This window comes from Stegostoma tigrinum, chromosome 9 (assembly GCF_030684315.1).
Source record: "Stegostoma tigrinum isolate sSteTig4 chromosome 9, sSteTig4.hap1, whole genome shotgun sequence".
NCBI lineage: Eukaryota > Metazoa > Chordata > Chondrichthyes > Orectolobiformes > Stegostomatidae > Stegostoma > Stegostoma tigrinum.
Window position 1 is genome coordinate 77039920 of NC_081362.1, and position 21484 is coordinate 77061403.

The following is a 21484-nucleotide window of genomic DNA, read 5'->3' on the forward strand; positions in this document are numbered from 1 at the left end:
CAGAATGCAAATTCTCACGTACTAACAATGCAAAAGGCATCGAGTCTGAGTTCTTGTGCAAAATTTCTAAATAAAGTCAACACCATCCATCAAGGAAATGCGTTCTTTAATTTACATAAATCTGCCAGTCCAAAAATCAATTGAGGATTTTCACAAGCAGAAGTCAACATTTGAATAGCGGAGTGCAGTTGGTAAAGTTCAGCCACCACAACTGCTTTAAAAGATTTCACACACAAGGTTCTGTAGGATTAAAAGTATTATTTAGTGTTTGAAAAAACATCAAACTTGACCAGATTTCCTGGAACTGACTCAAATTTCTGCTCACCTCTTGCCAACACATGCAACAGCCTTTCGTAGAATGCCACCCACTGCACGTACGTCATCAAATGTGAAAGGAACTGTGCAACCTGAATCTATTCCAGGACTGCTGTGACTTTTGCCTTAACAGGCAGTACTATGCTGGTCTTAGAGTACACTCGCAGGCTCAGCCTGCATGGAGTGAAATGCCTTTACTGCAGAAGCAGGGAATTTGTCACCACACGAAGCAGCAAAGCTAAAATGCATGCTTTAAAAACATGAGGAAGAAAGGAAGTGGAGCAGTTGTGTTGACACAGTGAGATGAAATAGGGTGGGATGAGATGAGGCTGTAGTAGACCAGTGGAGCTGAAAGGTCTAATTCTGGACTGTAATCTTTAGGGAATTCTGTTCTGTCACTGCTTCGCTGGCGCACTGTAGTCTCTATGTGTTGAGCCTGTGATATATCAATATGAAATTTACACTTTCCTAAAGTAGACTGCAGTTTGCCCTGCATTAATAAGCTGATTCTCCACCTTCTCATTTCTAAGAGGGATCATACCATACCATGCTTATTATACAGGCACACGGATGTTCTTTGATCCAGTAAATGGACAAAGCAAGCAGAGAGGGACAAAGCAAGCAGAGGTAATGATTTTTCAAAATGACAGTAATGCAATAAAACCTGTACTCATCTAGCACTTTTGAAGAACAAAAGGTTCCAAAGTCCTTCACAGAATCGTTATAGAGCAACGTTTGACATGGAGACACATCAGTAGACATTAAGACACATAACTAAAGCTTGAGCAAAGAGATAGGTCTCAAAGAGGAAAGAGAATTTGGAGCAGTGGGGTTTAGCAAAGGTTTTCACAATTAAAGTCGTGGCCACCAATAGCAGAGCAATTAAAGTCAGAGAGGCCAGAATCCAGAGATCAGATTTGGAGGAGCACTGATATTGCACAGTGTTGGCAGGGGGTAACAGTGATAAGGAAGGGAATACTGATTGAGATATTTGAATACTAGAACATAGAACATAGAACATAGAACAGTACAGCACAGAATAGGCCCTTCAGCCCACAATGTTGTGCCGACCATTGATCCTCATGTATGCACCCTCAAATTTCTGTGACGATATGCATGTCCAGCAGTCTCTTAAATGATCCCAATGACCTTGCTTCCACAACTGCTGCTGGCAACGCATTCCATGCTCTCACAACTCTCTGTGTAAAGAACCCGCCTCTGACATCCCCTCTATACTTTCCTCCAACCAGCTTAAAACTATGACCCCTCGTGTTAGCCTTTTCTGCCCTGGGAAATAGTCTCTGGCTATCAACTCTATCTATGCCTCTCATTATCTTGTATACCTCAATTAGGTCCCCTCTCCTCCTCCTTTTCTCCAATGAAAAAAGTCCGAGCTCAGTCAACCTCTCTTCATAAGATAAGCCCTCCAGTCCAGGCAGCATCCTGGTAAACCTCCTCTGAACCCTCTCCAAAGCATCCACATCTTTCCTATAATAGGGCGACCAGAACTGGACGCCGTATTCCAAGTGCGGTCTAACCAAAGTTTTATAGAGCTGCAACAAGATCTCACGACTCTTAAACTCAATCCCCCTGTTAATGAAAGCCAAAACACCACATGCTTTCTTTACAACCCTGTCCACTTGGGTGGCCATTTTAAGGGATCTATGTATCTGCACACCAAGATCCCTCTGTTCCTCCACACTGCCAAGAATCCTATCCTTAATCCTGTACTCAGCTCTCAAATTCGACCTTCCAAAATGCATCACCTCGCATTTATCCAGGTTGAACTCCATCTGCCACCTCTCAGCCCATCTCTGCATCCTGTCAATGTCCCGCTGCAGCCTACAACAGCCCTCTATACTGTCAACGATACCTCCAACCTTTGCGTCGTCTGCAAAGTTGCTGACCCATCCTTCAATCCCCTCATCCAAGTCATTAATAAAAATTACAAACCGTGGAGGCCCAAGGACAGAGCCCTGTGGAACACCACTCACCACTGACTTCCAGGCAGAATATTTTCCTTCTAATACCACTCGCTGCCTTCTGTTGGCCAGCCAATTCTGTATCCAGACAGCTAAGTTTCCCCGTATCCCATTCCTCCTGACCTTCTGAATGAGCCTACCATGGGAAACCTTATCAAATGCCTTACTGAAGTCCATATACACCACATCCACAGCTCGACTCTCATCAACTTTTCTAGTCACATCCTCAAAGAACTCAATAAGGTTTGTGAGGCATGACCTGCCCCTCACAAAGCCGTGTTGACTGCATTTGATCAAGCCATGCTCTTCCAGATGGTCATAAATCCTATCCCTCAGAAGAGTGGAAACAAATGTAGTTTAGAGAGCTGAGAAGCAGTGAATGGGATTTGATATGAAAGAAGACAATGAGTGTTTAGAGTTAATGGAGGGTATTATGCGAAGGATTTGGTCGGAATGTGCTGGACTCAATATTCAATTCCCAATCTTGGTCATCCTGCAGACTTGTTCGATAATGGTACTTATACCATAGCCATTAGCGTCTATCTTGTGCCCCAATTCACTCTCCTTGTTATGAATATGGTGTGCGTTCAGATGTAGTGCTAGAATGCTAGCTAAGTTTGCTGACCTGATTTAGATAACCTTGTTATTTTTTGGCCTTTACAACAACAGCTGGATGGTATGAACTGAATGGAGCTCAGTAAGGTTCTGTATAGAGCTCAACTATTCAGTAAGGTTCAGAAATCACACAACATCTGGTTATAGTCCAACAGATTTATTTGAAATCACAAGCTTTCGGAGCACTGCTCCTTCGCCAGATGAGGCATCAGGTGCAGAGCTCTGAAAGCTTGTGATTTCAAATAAACCTGTTGGACTATAACCTGGTTATGGGGGTGGGGGCAAGGAGGTTGCCTTCAATGAGTACCAGGCACGTGTAAAGAAGATACCCCCTATTGTTCAACATCAGCATGTACAGCTAAATTTGCTGGGCTACACTCTGGGCGGGATGGGATAAGAACTTTACTTAATTGGCAGCAAAGGTGAATGGGCTACCACTTTCTACCTCTGTACAACACTCACCCTCCCAAAAATTACTGTGGCATTTCATATAGGTGGTGTGAAGTCCAGAAGATAACAGATGTATTCAAATTCTGTCAGCAAGCATTTACAGCATTCCTGGTGTTGCTGTGAAATTACAATATCAGTAAGACCTACAGCCTACCTTAAATCAGTTATCACTGTTGAAGCTTATCATTATTTCTGATTTCACTGTCTCATTAAAACTGATGTTTATACTATGGGATAAAATCCAAAAACTTATTTCACTGAAATTGCTTTCATCTTTGATTGCAGAGTATGTCCATTTATTTTCATTAATATTTGATATAAAAGTACTTATGCATTAATATATTAATAAAATAAAATGCCACTTTGGGCCTCAAATCTCCTTGTAGCCAATCTATTCCAACATTGTAACTTTCTGTTTCTGCTTCACTGCAAACAAGACAGGAGCTGAACTAAGGAAATACCCAGCCACAGACCTGTTTCCAAAATTCCCAAGGTAAATGTCTATAACAGTGATGATTTTGCTATAAAAGCAATATTAAAACTGTTAGACAACTGTGACAGAAGACATATTGAAGGGAGGACAGGGATAGGTCTGAGTTGAGACACAAAGGTCCATTAATCTGAGACTTGACTAATAGTCAATTTCTTTTGTACAGCTTAGAATTAGGCTGTTTGGTCCATCAAGTGTGTGACTGGACACAGCTACCAGTCTCTGATTTGCTGGCAGCACTTAGGGCTTTTGGGGTCTTAATTCCAGGCTAAGGCTTGGTGGTGGCCTCACCAGTGCCTGATTGGGTTGTAGCTAGGAGGCCTTCCTTGGAAGGAGTAGTACAGGTTTCCTGTCAGCTCCCCAATTTGACAGTAGATACCCGACATCCAAACAAGATTCTAACCATAGAATTTTACAGGATGGAAGACAAGGTGATATCTTATGTCTAAACATCACTTTCTAAGAATCAACCACCCGGGCAGGTGGGGTGTGAACCCTGACATTCTGGGCCAGATGTAGGGACACTTCTACTTGCCACATGAGCCATTAATAACTCTATTAGTTTAAAATGAACATACCAAACAAAATGAGTGAAACAGTCCCTGGGGAACACTAACAAAAATCAAAAAGTCAAAAGAACTTAGTTTAAATCAAAATGTCATTTATAGGACTCAGCATGTCTAGATAGTTTCTAATCAATCTATTCAGACATGTTACGACTGGAAAAAGTGACAGTCCAATCCAGTCTTCCAGGTATGGAGGTAGGGACATGACCTCTGTGCCATGAGAGCCCTTCCTATCATGGCAATGCTGACTCTTTGAAATTAATTAATTAATTAATTAAATTCTACTGCCCTATACTTTCCCAAGGTCCTTACAAATTTGGCAGCATGGTGGCCCAGTGGTCAGCGCTTTGATTCCAGCCTTGGGTGACTGCGTGGAGTGTGCATGTTCTCCTCTTGTCTATGTGGGGTTCTGTTGGATACTCCAGTTTCCTCCCAAAGTCCAAACATGTGCAGGTTAGAATAGGATCATAGTAATCCCTACATTGTGGGAAGAAGCCATTCAGCCCAGAGTCTGCACAGGACCCTCTAAATAGCATCTAACCCAAACACAACACCCCCTAAGCCTATCCATGTATCCCCACATTTACCATAACTCATCCACTTAGCCTACACATCCCATGTTTAAAGAAGTTCATCTGCATGGTGCTATAGAAATGCCTGTTAGTAAATTGCTTATGCAGTTCTGGAATGGTACCAATACACAAAATACATAGTTTTAACAGCTGGGATCCCAAAGTTCTGTCGCCTTTGGAAATGTGTTATGTTGCAGAACAAGAGGTGTGATTGACTTTGAGATACAAGGGTTTAACCGGGGCCTCTGTTCACTGACAACTTTGTTCTGCATCAGTAAAAACAGCCTCCCAACAACCAGGAATGCTAACTCCTTTGTTCCTCTGTCAGACCTGTTGAATGTTTTCCAGCACTTTCAATATTTATCTTCCCTAGACCCGATGGGAGAATTTAGCATGGGCAATGCAACTAATCTGCTGCACATCTAAAGACTGTGGGAGGAAACCTTAAAGCAATGGTGACCCAGAATCAGCTGCGATGCACCCAGTCAAGCATTGATTCCAATCCTCACACATTGAGAATCACTACTTAAATAGGTACCAGGGAGAAACCAATATCTGAACAACGCGTATTGCCTTGAAGGAAGAAGGGGTAGAACTTAACAGCATTAAACAAATACCATGCCGCCAACCTGACTCAGACACTGCATTGTTTACTGACTGTGTTTTCTTTACATAGGAATCATGGAGAACTAATCTCCATTTTTTTCTTAGAATTGCAACATGGTGAATCACATTATTCAGCATGAAAAAAGATTTTTTTAAACTCATGGTCATAAACAATGCTGAATGGTGGAACAAGCTCAAACAGCTAAATAGCCCACTGCTGCCCCTAAGTCCAATGCATAAATTTTTCCAATTTTACTGCCTTAATTTGAGTTTTATTTCTGATGAGTTTCTGTGCCAATCAAGGGGTCCAATATCAAGAGTCAGGGAAGATAAATGTTGAAAATGCTGGAAAACAATCAACAGGTCTGAGAGAGGAAGTAAAGTTAGCATTCCTGGTTGTTGGGAGGCTGTTTTTACTGATGCAGAACAAAGTTGTCAGTGAACAGGGGCCCCGGTTAGGCCCTTGTATCTCAGAGTCAGCCACACCACGGTTCTACAACATAACACATTTCCAAAGGCTAAAGAACCTTGGGATCCCAACTGTTAAAACTATGTAATATATGCATTGGTACCATTCCAAAGCTGCGTAAGCAATTTACTAACAGGCATTTGTATAGCACTACACAGATGAACTAATTTAAACATGGAAATTTTACTTTCCATGTTTACTTTAAAATCGGGTTCATTTTAAAGTGATGAAGTGGCCCAAACTGAAACATCCTGTTTTTTACCTTTCAAATACAGTGTAATTCCAGAGTTTTCTGATTTTATTTCAGAGCTTCAATATACGCAAATTACCATCTTAATTTCTGAAAAAGGTATTTAACAATTTCTTATTCAAACTGTTTTAGAGTGTAGTCATTTAATACTTCACCAGTAGATTCAGTGCAAACCTGAGAGTCGGGCCTTTGGCTTACTGAAGCCTATAGCTGGTAGCCTCGTAATACAAAATACTGCAGATGTTGGAAGTCTGAAACAAACACAGAGAATGCTGGAGAAAGTCAGCAGGGTCTGGCATTATCTGAAGAGATAGAAACATAGTGAGCATTTCAGATCTGGTATGACTCTTCTTGGAATTCTGATGTTGGATGAATTAGGACCAATCTGACACTGAGCCATCCAGACCCACTCTCACCACTTGGTCCAGCTGTTAAAACCCAGACCGAAGAACTGGGGTGCTCACGTACAGTCATCTTGCATATATCATTTCACATATGTGAGGTATTTTCCCTAAAATCTTGATCTGTTCGGTGTCTGCATGAGGTAATGTGAGACACAGAGGCAGGTTAGGTGCAGGTTGCTGCATTTTGCTGTCAGTCCCAGATGGCATGTGTATTTAGCCACACATCCAGGCCCTGATGTATCCAAAGGCTTAGCTCACAGATTCAAAATGTTTGGCAATAGAACCAAAGGCAACAGGAGGGAAAAAAAAATATTTTAAATAGACTGCCTGACAGGGCATTGGATGTGACGTCCCCCTCACAAAGGAAATTGTTATGTATGTAGTTGGCAGTGCTGCCCCTTTAAGAGGGAACACAGATGGGCAGAGTTTGGGTCTAGTCAAGAACCAGCTGTGAAGGTGTGAACATTGTCAGTTCAGTGTTCCTGCTCCGATTGACCATTTGTTTACCTGGGATATAACTCCCGATTCCGAAGAAAGCCACCGGAAGGACAGAAATGATTAAATACTTGAGGAGAAAAAAATTCATGGGTATTAGAAAAGAATAGGGGCAGAAGGCCGAGTTTAATGGTTCTAAGAACAAGTCAGTGAAGATTTGATAAACTGAATTGTCCTCCTTTTGTGTAGTGCTGTGTCTACACAAAATAAATTTCTCTAAAGCAACTGATATAGCTCTATCTTAACCTGAAGTGCATTAACCTAGCTACATTTTCATATGAGCGAGACAAGGCAGCAATATTATTAATATGATACAGGACAGAGGAATAGCAACTTTACTGGAGATAACCTGTGAAGCTGTTCATCAAATATCTGGCAAGTGAATTTAACAGCAGCTTAAAAATGCAAGTTCCAGCTCAACATTTTCATTCTAACATTTAATGCTTCCAAAACACATTAATGGGTATGACAGCTGCATACCGCGATCCTCAGCTTAAAATCTGAATATATGCAATAATAAGCTGAAGAACTGTTTGTAAATGAATCATGTTGCCTTGGTTCATCGTCAATTGCCCTTCAAGCCTCAGCGGTGCAGATTGTCACACACAGGCAAATGGTGCTAACAAGCTGCTCTTTTCCTTTGAAATAAAATGTGTTTGTATCCAATATGAGAAACCGTGATGGGACAATTCCTGCCGCCAAACAATGAGAACGAATTATGCTCTCAAATGCTATCGGTATTATAAATGATTACTGCCCACGACAGATTAATTTAAGTGGGTGACAGAAATTACATTATCCACATAGGACGATTGTGAAAAGAACAGTTGACTGTGTCAGGCACTTTTTCATATGAGCTGCTGCTGGAACCCTTCAGTCTATTAACATCACTTTGCTAACAGCTGCGCCTGTCACTGTCCTCTGTACTTGCATTAATTATATGAAGTGCCCGACAGTCAAAACTAAAGGGCGCAAAAGGCGACTGTTTCTTGAAAGGGATGTCATTTACATGTATGGGACCTCTTTTGAATTCACTCTGGGTGGAACTTAATGCTCAAGGTGAGTTTGGAGGTGAGAGATGTTTATTTGGGCAGTGTGTTCTTTGTGGGTAGAAGGAAGAAAATGTAGTTTATTGCATGATAATGATTAGGTACAAGTTACAAATGTTCATTAGACATTGGCATGAACCTTACCAAAAATTGGCAGTGTTAAGTTTTGTGGAGATTTTCTCACCAAGGGCCCAAGTGAGTTTTCTTCAGCTATCTTCCCAAACTTGTTTTGTCATCAGTGTACCGTTTCCTCGTAGCGCTTCACTTATCACCTTCTCCCATTTGGCACCTCCTGGAATTCCTGTTACACGCACCATCTTTAGATGACAGTTATGCACCCAGCCAAGTGCTGGCAGTCCACAGCAGCTCTGTAATGTTCCTATCAATTCTCCAGGCAGATCGGACAGAAGGAAATTGGCACCCTAATTTGCTGGGAGGGACCTGCATGTCCTTATGGGCAGGAACGGCTTGCATTCACTGCCTGTCGAGTGTGCTGTCAGATGTCAATGACCGTTGGAGGTCTGGAGGAGCAAGTAAATCTTGTCATTCAACATTTAGTTGGGAATTGGGTCTTTTGCTCTTGATGGTGGGAAGCCCCTCACCCCAATCTCACTCAATTCTCTGAAATCTCTTGCCAATGCCCATGTTGTCCATTGTTGCCAAGACTCTACTGACACCTGAGGACATAGGCTTTCACTCCATGAAATCCTTAAGATGTTCTGTTTTTGCCCCATCAAAGCGTGGATGACATCATCAGCCACGGTGGAGCTTAATCCAGTTTCCCACCTTAAGCTTTCCATTCCCATTATCACATCTAACAGGTGGGAGCTTGGTGGATTATGGCCCTGATACCTTCCCTCCTCTACTCCAATTAAGTCTGTGGTGTGTAGACTGGTGATTGAACCTAATTAATGCTGGAAACCGGCAAACCTGGTTGCTACCGACCAGAGTGGTTGTTCTTTGCTCAATGATGCTCTATGTCCGATTGGGGGAACCTGGAATTGGCAAGACAGGACCTGGTAAGAGTGACTCCCATACTGCTCCTCTTCACTTAATGTCAACCCCATCACCCCTCAACTTCAGTGACACACAGCCATGAAACCCATCCCACTCTCACTCACCCTGGGCCTGAAACTCTTTTGCTGGCTGCATTTCTAGCAGCTGCCAATCAGCCCATGGTTGCTGCTGGCAACACACATCCACTGGCCTTTAATGAGCCAGCTGCTTTGGCAGGTGGGTCTTCTGCACCAGGGTGCTCAATCCCAAACAGGCATGTAGCTGTCCGCGTAGGTGCCCGATAGATAATTAAGCTCATGGCACTTTCTCGAAGAAAGGCACTACCCGTTGCCTGCCACTTTAACGCACCACCCTGCTCCCTCACCAACATCTCTGTCTCTGGCTTGCTGCAGTGTTCCAGTGCAAGCTGGAGGAACGACACTTCATTTGTAGGGACCCTACAACCCTCTGGACTCAATATCGAGTTTAATAATTTTAGGGCCTAAACTCTCCCATATCCCAGCCTCCCACCCCTCACACCAGGCCTTGTTACCACATAGCCTGCCACTACACACCCCCTGTTGTTAGTCACTAATAGTCCCCATTAACAACTATTCACCTTCCGAGTCTGATCGTTATCAATTCTTCTATCTGTCCAACTGTCTTTCTCTCTCTTTGGGCTCAATTCTATCGTTTACTTCCTACCCCACGCACCTCCCTATTTTCTGTACATAAACTGATGTTTTTCCAGCCACCGTCAGTTCTGAGGAAGGGTCACCAGACCCGAAATGTTAACTCTTGTTTTTTCCTTCACAAATGCTGCCAGACCCGCTGAGTTTGTCCAGCAACCTTGCTTTTGTACCTCACCAAGTCTCCAGCTGTCAGGCATCACTTGAGTTTAAATATACCCCAGTAACTTTCCCACCAGCCTACTCCAAACAACCAAGACTCTGAGACTATTTGATCATGGTGGGGCAGGGTTAAAACTAATACAATATCAATCTTCATCAACTTGTATATTTAATCAGTTATTAAAAGCCGCAGGAAAACTACAATAAAGAAGTTGCAATTAAATAGCAGGCTTCACAACCTCAAGAGATCCCAAAGTGTTTTACAATAATAAAATACTTTTGAAACACAGTCACTGATGTACTACAGGGAAAATGGCAGCCAATTTGTGCACAACAGCGTCCTACAAAAAAAACCGCCAAAATAATAGCCTCAATTGCTGTTTAGGTGATTCTGTCAGATGGTACCGAAAGACTTAAGCCCTGTTCTTCCTTAATTTATGATTTGTTATATCGACTTGAGAGGATAGACAGAACCTGCAATAGCACTGCACTCCTTCAGTATTGAATGGGCGTGGATTCAAACTTATTACCGGCTGACTCAGAAGAGAAAATGCAATCGTACAAGGTGGACTGACAGAAGAAAACCCATTAACTTCAGCGGATATGCAGAAGAGCTGATTATGGATTGTAATCAACAGCATGGAAACCAAGGTAGTATGCACACCACATGGCTGGCCTGCTTATGTTGTTCCTTCACTGAGGTTGCAAATTTCTCTTCATGGTACAGGCAAGATAAAAGGCGAAAGTTACCAACTTCAGACTGCCTGTGTAGGAACATCACTGATTCTTTATCCGAGAAATGGCTCCAATTTTTTCAGAAACCATGGGGTTTAGAACATTTGCATATGACACCAAAATTGAAGTTGTAGCGGAGAGTGAAGAAGGTTACCTCACAGTACAAGGGGACCTTCACCAGATGGGCCAATGGGCCGAGGAGTGGCAGATGGAGTTTAGTTAGGTAAATGTGAGGTGCTGCATTTTGGAAAGGCAAACCAGGGCAGGACTTATACACTTAATGGTAAACCAGGACCTTATCATTAAGTGTTCCTTGAAAGTGGAATTGCAGGTAGATGGGCGAATGAAGAAGGCATTTGGTACGCTTGTCTTTTATTGGTCAGTACATTGAGTATAGGAGTTGGGAGATCATGTTGCAGCTGTACAGGATGTTTGTTAGGCCACTATTGGAAAACTGTGCACAATTCTGGTCTCCCTGCTATAGGAAGGTATTGTGAAACTCAAAAGGGTTCAGAAAAGATTTACAAGGATATTGCCAGGGTTGGAAGGTTTGAGCGATAGGGACAGGCAGAATAGGCTCGTGCTATTTTCCCTGAAGGATCGGAGGCTGAGAGGTGACCTTATAGAGGTTTATATAATCATGAAGAGCATGGACAGGGTAAATAGACAAGGTCTTTTCCCTGGGGTGGGTGAGATGGCTGTGGATTGTAGAGGCCAAAATTAGAGGCCATAGGTTTAAGATGAGACGGGAAAAATTTAAAAGGAACCTAAAGGGTCAGCTTTTTTCATTCAGAGGGTGATGCATATATGGAATGAGCTGCCAGAGGAAGTGATGCAGGCTGGTACAATTATAACATTTAAAAGGCATCTGGGTGGGTATATGAATAGGAAGAGTTTAGCAGATATGGGCCAAATGCTGGCAAACAGGACTAGATTTATGATATCTGGTCAGCATGGATGAGTTGGACCAAAGGATCTGTTTCCATGCTGTATATCTCTATGAATCTATGACTCTGGTTGAATCTATTCAATGCACAATATCTCCTAGAGCTGGCAGCTTTAGGATATCCTTGAGAAATAAACTGATATCAGATGGATTTCATACAACTAACTGCTTCCTCTCCGAGGAGCTCCTTGGAAATATCTTGTCCTGGATGAAATGTAAGTGCTGAACATGTAGAAATATTTTTTACACGTTAAGTGTTTTTTAGGTCCCTTTTTAGGACATGCAGGTAAGACTACAAAATTGACCATAAGACCATAGGCATAACAGCAGAATTAGGCCATTCAACTCATTGATTCTGCCGCACCATTTGATCATGGTTAATATGTTTCTCAACTCCTATTCACCTGCCTGCTCCCTGTAATCCTTGAGCTTCTTACCAATCAAGAAGCTAGCTATCTCTATCTTAAGCACATTCAGAGACTTGTCCTCCACAGTCTTTTGCCGCAATAGATTCCACAGATCAAGTACCCACCTGCCGAGGAAATTCCTCCTCACTTCAGTCCTAAATCATTTCCCCTTCACTCCGAGGCTTAGCCCATGGGTCCTACTCTCTCCTACTAGCAAAAATATCATCTTCACATCCTCTCTATCGAGGCCTCTCAGTATTCTCTCAGTTTCAAATGAGATCCTCCCCACCCCCTTATCGCATGTCTGGTGAACTAATAAAAAATAAATTGAAACCATTTAATTTTAAATTGTTTGTTGCTTATGCCATCATAGATCAGAGAATAACATGATGCAAATCCCTAGAAATAATTATATTTTAATTTTATGGATGACTCATGAATGTAACTGAGGAATAATTGAATCCCATTTTGTGGTATAAGACAGATCCTTTATCCTCAAGGTTCAAGCATAATGACTTGGTAAGCGCTCTTAATGAAAACCAGGTGCATTGATCAGTGATAATGGGAACTGCAGATGCTGGAGAATCCAAGATAATGAAATGTGAGGCTGGATGAACACAGCAGGCCCAGCAGCATCTCAGGAGCACAAAAGCTGACATTTCGGGCCTAGACCCTTCATCAGAGAGGGGGATGGGGTGAGGGTTCTGGAATAAATAGGGAGAGAGGACCGAAGATGGAGAGAATAGAAGATAGTTGGAGAGGAGAGTATAGGTGGGGAGGTAGGGAGGGGATAGGTCAGTCCAGGGAATTCGGACAGGTCAAGGAGGTGGGATGAGGTTAGTAGGTAGGAGATGGAGGCGCGGCTTGGGGTGGGAGGAAGGGATGGGTGAGAGGAAGAACAGGTTAGGGAGGCAGAGACAGGTTGGACTGGTTTTGGGATGCAGTGGGGGGAGGGGTTGCTCATTTCAGTGAACTGACTGACTAATGTTGCTCATTCACCTTTTGCTGTTTTTATGCAGAACTTTATACCAATGCATTGTGAGTTTTATAAGGACTATACAAAGCATCTATTTGAGAGACATGCCTCACTCAGAAGAATCACTTCATTTTTCTGTTAGAAGTGTAACGTAAATGCAAATTGACTCTATTCACAGCCAAAGGAATTCCAAAGCTGAAAGAGAATTGTTTATAAGTACTGGAGAAAAAAAATACACATTTTATCAGAGCCTTTTGTCTTGCATTCATCAGGACATTTGCAAGAATACTGAAGTAAAGGGAACAGCATTTTCATACTTTGTTCGATAATGACCTGATTGGTTGGCAATGGGACTCTGACAGAGGCATTGTCATGGAAACTTCACCGGTTCGATGACTGACAGTTAACTGCAAAGCTTTGCTAAGTTTAAACTAGGTAGGGCATATTTGTTTGGCATGGACATTTCCTGAAGTTTTTAAAAGATTGAATGCACAATAAAGGGACAACTTCAAACAATGCAATTGCTTTTATAAAGTACCTTAAAATGCTCCTTAAGACTGAGCCTAACTACAGCTTTGAATGATTCCTAAAGTGCAACTCTGTTATTTGGGAGCAAAGAGCAGTGTTGTTTCAAGACATAAAGATATTATAGCAGGTAATAGAGCAAATTTATTCTGTTGCTGATCTGAGGAGGATAGGAGTTGCCACCAACTGCCTTACCATTAAAAACAAAGAAAGAAAATGAGATTGAGATGGCAAGATTTATTTCAATATGTTTAATACAAATTTAATGCATGGTCAATTTATGTCAGAGAGGTGTGAGGGGAAAAAAAGGCATTTTAGATACAATGAGTGCCTCAGAAGATAGTGGGAGCAATAATTTTAAAAGGTATTCGAATGGATATTTGAGAGAAATAATTGCAAGGGTACAGACATAAAATGAAAAGTGAGACTGGCTGAATTGTTCTGCACAGAGGTGACAGGACCTCAATAGGCCAAATGGCCTCTCTCAGTGCCACAACAACTCTATAATCTACCTCATTTCAAAGCAGCTTCCTTGTAAAAAAGCATGATTTAAAAAGTTATATTTATTAATAATATTTAAATAAATTACAACTTTGTTTATTGCAACATAATCAGAGGCCTTTGGGGATTGAAGAAACATTATCAGATGCAACGGAGAGCTGTGGTATTTAATATTGTATTTGAAATATGCAATAAAATATTCAACGACTAGGTAAATAATTATGGGCTGTGAGGTTGACAAGTGCATGGAATGGAAACAAATAGAAATATACTATAATATTTCCCTTAAGTTGGAAAGGGGTTTCTTTTTGTTCCAACTTTGTGAAATACAAAATATTTTACAGTAGTGTTATGAAGGCACTTCCTTTATTGATACTTTTTCAGGACACAGTTGATGGGTTCTGAAAATTGATTCAGTTGAGGGAAAATGTGAGCTTGTTTATGTTTAAACATCGCTAAAGGGACACATATTTTAAAAAGAAAAAGACAAAAAAGGGCTAAGAACGCTAATCTAGCTGAAAGGCTTCTAGGAGACTTTCTCTTAACATCGTAACTGGACTGTATCTGTGTTCTGCAGGGACAATGAAATGTGTGTGTAGGATCAACAACAAAGTTGCTGGAAAAGCTCAGCAGGTCTCGCAGCATCTGCGAGGGAAAAAACAGAGTTAACGTTTCGGGTCCGTTGACCCTTCCTCAGAACTCAGAACTTCCTTAGAACTGTGTGTGGGGTTATTTACTCAAGTATATCGTATCTTAGTTATTGTAATAAATCAGTAGTTTTGTTTTAAAAGAAACCTGGTCAATGTGTCATTTTTTTGCCCCTAAATAAATGAATAGTTACGTAATTGTCCATTTTGGTAACTGTGTTAAGGATCTGAATATACGTTGTGGCCAATGGAGTGGTGGGACTAAAATTGATGGTGCACTTCTTCAACCTCAATCATAACAATGTTCTATACCTGCTCTCATTGGCTATGCTGCCAACCAAAAATCAATTAGACTTTTGAGCTGTGCTGTTCAAATTGTTCTTGACTCGAAACCTGTAAGAATTCCAGATGACCACATATGTCTCACACTCCTTGTGCTTCTTTTTACTGAATGAAGGACAGAAGCATAATTTGCTTAATATCATGAAAGACCATCACTGGTCATTTGCTCAAGGTTTTTCTGTATGAAGACGGTTTATGCAATTAATCAGCTACTGACCACAAGTAAAATGGTAATAAAATGTGAGGCTGGATGAATACAGCTGGCCAAGCAGCATCTCAGGAGCACAAAAGCTGACGTTTCAGGCCTAGACCCTTCATCAGAGGATTCATCAATTCTCCAGCATCTGCAGTTCCCATTATCTCTGATACAAGTAAAATGGTGATTGTTTCAGACTGAAAGATTTTTCTTTGTATCTGTAATATGGGTTATCCAAAGAATGCACATAATTTATTTTCCTGTTGGCTTTAGAAACAGTTGAACCACTGTATTTTAAAAGGATGAACAGCCACAATGTTAACAAAGGAGACCGTATTATCTGCATAACTGAAGTCTGAACATTACTTCACAATCATTTGGATATATGTTGTTGTGAAATACTTTGACTATATTTATCTCTTAGTTCAGCAAATCTCAAAAAGGTGATGTCCTATGTGTGAAGATGAAAATGGATCTTCATTGACATTATGTCTTTTACGTAGAAAAATGTCCCAAGCAAAATCAGTAAAAAGAGGTGATAGGCCAAATGCTAACGTTTTGATTTTAAAAATGATGTAAAGGAGGGAAGGAGATGGACAGGAAGAGAGGCTTAAGGAGGAAGTTTCATTTATATGATTTAAAAACACCTATGCTTGTTTGGAGCCTTGGTGATTTTGTGTTGTAGGATATATGTATTCCTCTGCATCTCCACCTTAACAAATTTCAGGCATGACATGACATTGAAAAATTCTTCCATCATCATCTTCATGCCCATTTCTTTGGACAAGAGATCCCCCACCATACAGCCCTTTGCCCAGTTCCAACACTCTCCCTCCAACAGGTGCTGTTGCAGTCCAGTGTACTGACCTTTACCTTACACAGGCTGAGCGCCGGCTCCCAGATGCCTCATCCTGTCTTCTCCTGGACCATGACCCCACCACGACACATCAGGCCATTGTATCAACTGTGGTAAATGACTTCATTTCATCTGGTAACCCCTCTCCCACTGCCTCCAAGCTGTTAATCCCCCAGACTCGCACAGCTTGCTTCTACCTCCTTTCCAAAATCCACAAACATGACTGTCCAGGCTGACCTATTGTTTCAGCTTGCTCCTGCTCCACAGAACTCATCTCTTCTTACCTTGAGTCAGTCTTCTCTCCCCTAGTCCAATCCCTACCCACATACATCCGTGATTCCTCTGCTGCTTTACGCCGGTTTCAAAATTTCCAGTTTGCAGGTTCCAACAACTTCCGCTTTATCATGAATGTGCAATCCCTTTACACATCGATTCCCAACCTGGAGGGTCTTAGGGCTCTCCGCTTCTTCCTGGAACGATGGCCTATACCATCTCCAGCCACCACCACCCTCCTCTGCTTGGCCGAGCTCGTTCTCAACCTCAACAACTTCTCTTTCAACTCCTCTCATTTTCTTCAGGTCAGAGGGGTGGCCATGGGTTCCCGCATGGGCCCCAGTTAAAATGTCAGATCAAAGTCAACAATGAAAACAAACTGTCTCTCAACATCAAAACTAAAGAATTGATCATCAACTTCAGAAAGAAAGGGGGAGAACACGCCCCCATCTACATCAACAGAACTGAGGTTGAGAGAGTGAAGAGCATCAAATTTCTCAGAGTGACAATAATTGGCAACCTGTCCTGGACTTCCTAGGTAGATGCAACAGTCAAGAAGACATAACAATGTCTCTTCTTCCTCAGGCAGCTCAGGAAATTTGGCATGTCCGTAAGGTCCCTCACCACATTCTACAAATGATCATTGAAAGCATGCTGTCCAGGTGCATAATGATCTGGTACAGCAACTGGTCTGCCCAGGACTGTAAGAAATTACAGAAGGTGGTGTGCACACCCCAGACCATCATGGAAGCCAACCTGGCCATTAACATTCCACTATAAACCTAATGACTCCCACAGCTACCTGGACTATACATCCTTGCACTCTGCGTCTTGTAAAGATTCCATCCCATTATCTCAGTTCCTCCTTCTCTTGTGTATGTTCAGATGAGGCCAGCTTCGAAAAGGGAGCCTCCAAAATGTCCACCTTCTTCCTCAACCAAGCATTCCCCAGTTCCGTTGTTGACAGGGCCTTCAACCGGGTCCAACTCATCTCCCATACTTCCACCCTTTCCCCTTCATTTCCCACCCACAACAGCAATAGGGCTCCCCCCATCCTTACCTATCATCTCACCGGCATGCACATCCAGAGGTTCATCAGATGCCATTTCCACCACCTCCAGTGAGATGCAACCACCAGGCACATATACCCTTTCCCTCCCTTGTCTGCCTTCTGTAGGGACCACTTCCTCCAGGACACCATGGTCCACTCTTCCTTCACCCCCATCAGCACCCCCACAGCCATACGGCATCTTCCCTTGTACCTGATAAATGTATAACACCTGGCCATTTACCTCCTCCCTCCCTAGTATCCAAGGGCCCAAACATACCTTCCAGGCGCTTTACCTGCACTTCCCAGAATCTAGTTTGCAGTATTCGCTACTTACAATGTGGTCTCCACTACGCTGGGGAAATGAAGTGTAGACTGGGTGACAGAACATCTATGTTCTGCTTGCAAAATAGATCCTGAGCTACCTGTTGCCTGCAACTTTAACACACCACCCTGTTCCCTGGCCAACATCTCAGTTTCTGGCTTGCTGCAGAGTCCCAGTGAAGCTCAGCACCACCTGGAAGAACAACATCTCATTTTCTGATTGGGGGCCCTGCAGCCCTCTGGACTCAATATCGAGTTCAATAATTTTAGGGCCTAAGCTCTCCCATGTCCTTGCCCTCTAATCCACACACCAAGCCATGTGATCATATAGCCTGCCATAAAACACTACCTACTGTTAGTCACTAATAGTCCCCATTTACAACTATTTACAACTATTCACCCTCCCAGCCAGATCGCTATCAACGTCTTTGTCTATCCAACTGTTCTTCTCTCTCTTTGGGTTCTCTCCCCATCTTTCATTTACTCCCTACCCCCACCCTTCCCTTCCCTATCTTCTGCATATAAACTGCTGTTTTCCTAGCTACCGTCAGTCTGAAGAAGGGTCACTGAACACAAAACGTTAACTCTGATTTCTCTTCATAAATGCTGCCAGACCTGCTGAGATTTTCCAGCAACTTCTGTTTTTGTTGTCAGATGTATGTTTGAGTATTTGCATGTGAAACAAAGATACATAGGAGCAGATATAGGCAATTCAGCCCCTTCACCCTGCTTGATCATTCTGAATCATGACTGATTATGGACTTGAACACTATATTTTCATGTGTAGTATTTAAAAGAATATTTATTGGGGCAGGATATGGCTACCAGTTATAGGATAAAGAAAGGAACAGAAATGGTGTCCAGATATCAGAGAAAGGGATACAAAACAGACTGAGAGGCTTAAACTTGGAATAGATTATGAGAAAGTTGGGGTGAATCCATGAAAGGATTTAAGTTAATAACGTGCATTTTAAATCAGAAGCATTGGGGACCTAAGTGAGTCTATGTTAGAGGTAATAGCAGTGTGGGAATTTGTGCAGGAAAAGCTTTGGACGACAGAGTTTCAGCTGAGCTGAGGTTTAGGAAATAACAATAATGATAGAACCATTGGATCCTATTGAAGACCGGAGGTGAATTTATAAGATTTTAAAATTTAAAAAAAAATTTAGCATGAATTTTTTAAAAAAGAGAAATGTTCTCCAGCTTTGCAAAAATGGCGCAGAAATCCCAGCACTGAACAAGGCGCGCATTGTGTTTTCACAATGTGAGTTAGAGGTGGAGGGAATTGGGTCGAGTTATAGTTTGCACAACTGTGATTCACAATAGTAACTACACATGAAAAGGTACAGCTGCCTTCAAACACATCCTATTTTCATTGGTGGAATGTGCAAAACACAGCTTGTAGGCTTCCTCCTCACACTGCATCACACAACCAGCCCAGCTCGTCCCCTCCCCCCAGTGCATCCCAAAACCAGCCCAGCCTGTCTCCACCTCCCTAACCTGTTCTTCCTCACATGCATCCCATCCTCCCACCTCAAGCTGCAACTCCATTTCCTACCTCCTACTTCCCCACCTCCTTGATCTGACCGTCTTCCCTGGACTGACCTATCCCCTCCCTACCTCCTCACCTATACTCTCCTCTCCACCTATCTTCTTTTCTCTCCATCTTCGGTCCGCCTCTCCCTCTCTCCCTATTTATTTCAGAACCCTCTCCCCATCCCCCTCTCTGATGAAGGATCTAGGCCCAAAACATCAGCTTTTGTGCTCCTGAGATGCTGCTGGGCCTGCTGTGTTCATCCAGCCGCACATTTTATTATCTTGGATTCTCCAGCATCTGCAGTTCCCATTATCACTGATTCTGAGGGTAGTAGGCTCGACTCCTGTTCACCATTTTGGACAAGTGGCTTTTGGGTTGTCTTATTAATTAAATATCTGGGTCCTGAAGTCAATTCCACCTCAAGCATTTGGTTAAAATCATCTTCGTGTTTTGTTGGAAAAGATACTGTAGAAATCATTTGCAAATTTTTGCATTGTTTTGTAAAGATAAAGCATAATTGTGTAATGTCCTTTCTGTGCATGCTTATTAAAGCTGTGCACATTAATGAATTTCAGGAAACGGGTACTTCAAGACCATCAGTTTCAATGTTCGTCGAGGTGAGGGACAGCTGTACTGCGGAATGGATCACTTCCAACTCAGGAATATTGCCTGTGCAACTACAGTCTAAACAGGGGCAATGTAATGGATCTTTTTCTCTCTCTCTATTGCAGCAGAATTTATTTTCCCCGCATAAATCATATTTAAGTTAACTAAAGCCAGTTTTATGCTGTAAGTTGATGCCTTCAATGTTGAGATTGTTCAAACCTCTGGTACATTTTGTCTCTGCAGACAGCGAGACTTTAATTTCACCTCTCAGAGGTGAATCACTGTGCCACCCAGTTTTGTTTTTAGTCTACAACGCACTCGGATACACAGCCGGCAAGTCTGTTAGAGCACTTTATGATGTACTTGTCTTAATAACACAATCCCTTTATAAACCAGTTTATGAATTGTTGTGCTGAATTATCTAGAATTGGAATTTGAACAGGGCAAAGTTGAACGATCTACTCATAGTCTGCAACGTTCTTATGGTAATAAGAAAAACAGGAAATGCTGGAAACGCAGCCAACCAGGCTGTATCTGTGGAAGAAATCCTGGTGAAGGGTGTAAACCCAAAATGTCAACTTTCCTGCTCCCCTGATGCTGACTGAACTGTTGTGTTCCTCCAGCTCCACACTATATTGGATCTGTGGAAGAAGGACTGAAATTAAATGGGTCAGTCTTTGCTGTGGAAATAACAGTCACCTTAATAATGCTCGTAGTTATTGAAGTGCAAATGGAATAACATCTCCCAGAGATTGCAGCTGAGCAATTAAAATGGGAAATCAAGAAACTGGCCCTTGAAAAGCTCCACTGTACTTATATCTTGTTACTGGCTCATCACTGAGGTACTTACAATGGTGTGAAGTCACTGTACTTTGTGAGGGGAAGGTGGTGATATAGTAATAGTGAAGCTGGACTCGTAATGCAGAACCCCAGGCTAATGTTTCAGGAATGTGAGCCTGAATTCCACCATGGCAGATCATAAGATTTGAACTCTACAAAAAGCTAGCCTAATTGTGACTACATAACCTCTGTCAATTGTTGTTAAAACTCATTTAGTACACTCATATGCTTTAGGGAAAGAAATCTGTCATCCTTACCTGGTCTGGTGTACATATGACTCCAGGCTTTCTGCCATATGGTTGACTCTTAACTTCTCTGTGGGATGGGTAATAAATATTTCAGAAACCCACTAAACTGGCCAGAAATGTTAGGGCTTGTGCATTCTACAGTAAGCAACTTTTAATCTTGTAATAAGTCTTAATTACTATTATATAATCTCTCTGGCATTTAACATCAATTTTTAAAAATGCAAGGATTAATTTTGGTTTAAGTTTTCAAAAACAAACTGCCTTCATCCATTGGACCCGGTGCGGCTTCCTCTACATTGGGGAAACCAAGCGGAGGCTTGGAGACCGCTTTGCAGAACACCTCCGCTCAGTTCGCAACAATCAACTG

At 42.2% G+C, this 21484-nt stretch overlaps 1 protein-coding gene across 4 annotated transcripts in view; it reads right to left on the reverse strand.

Moving 5' to 3' along the window:
• Nucleotides 1–21484, reverse strand: part of LOC125454579 (muscarinic acetylcholine receptor M3-like) — a 232258-nt gene that overhangs the window by 74502 nt on the left and 136272 nt on the right. The window lies entirely within an intron of this gene.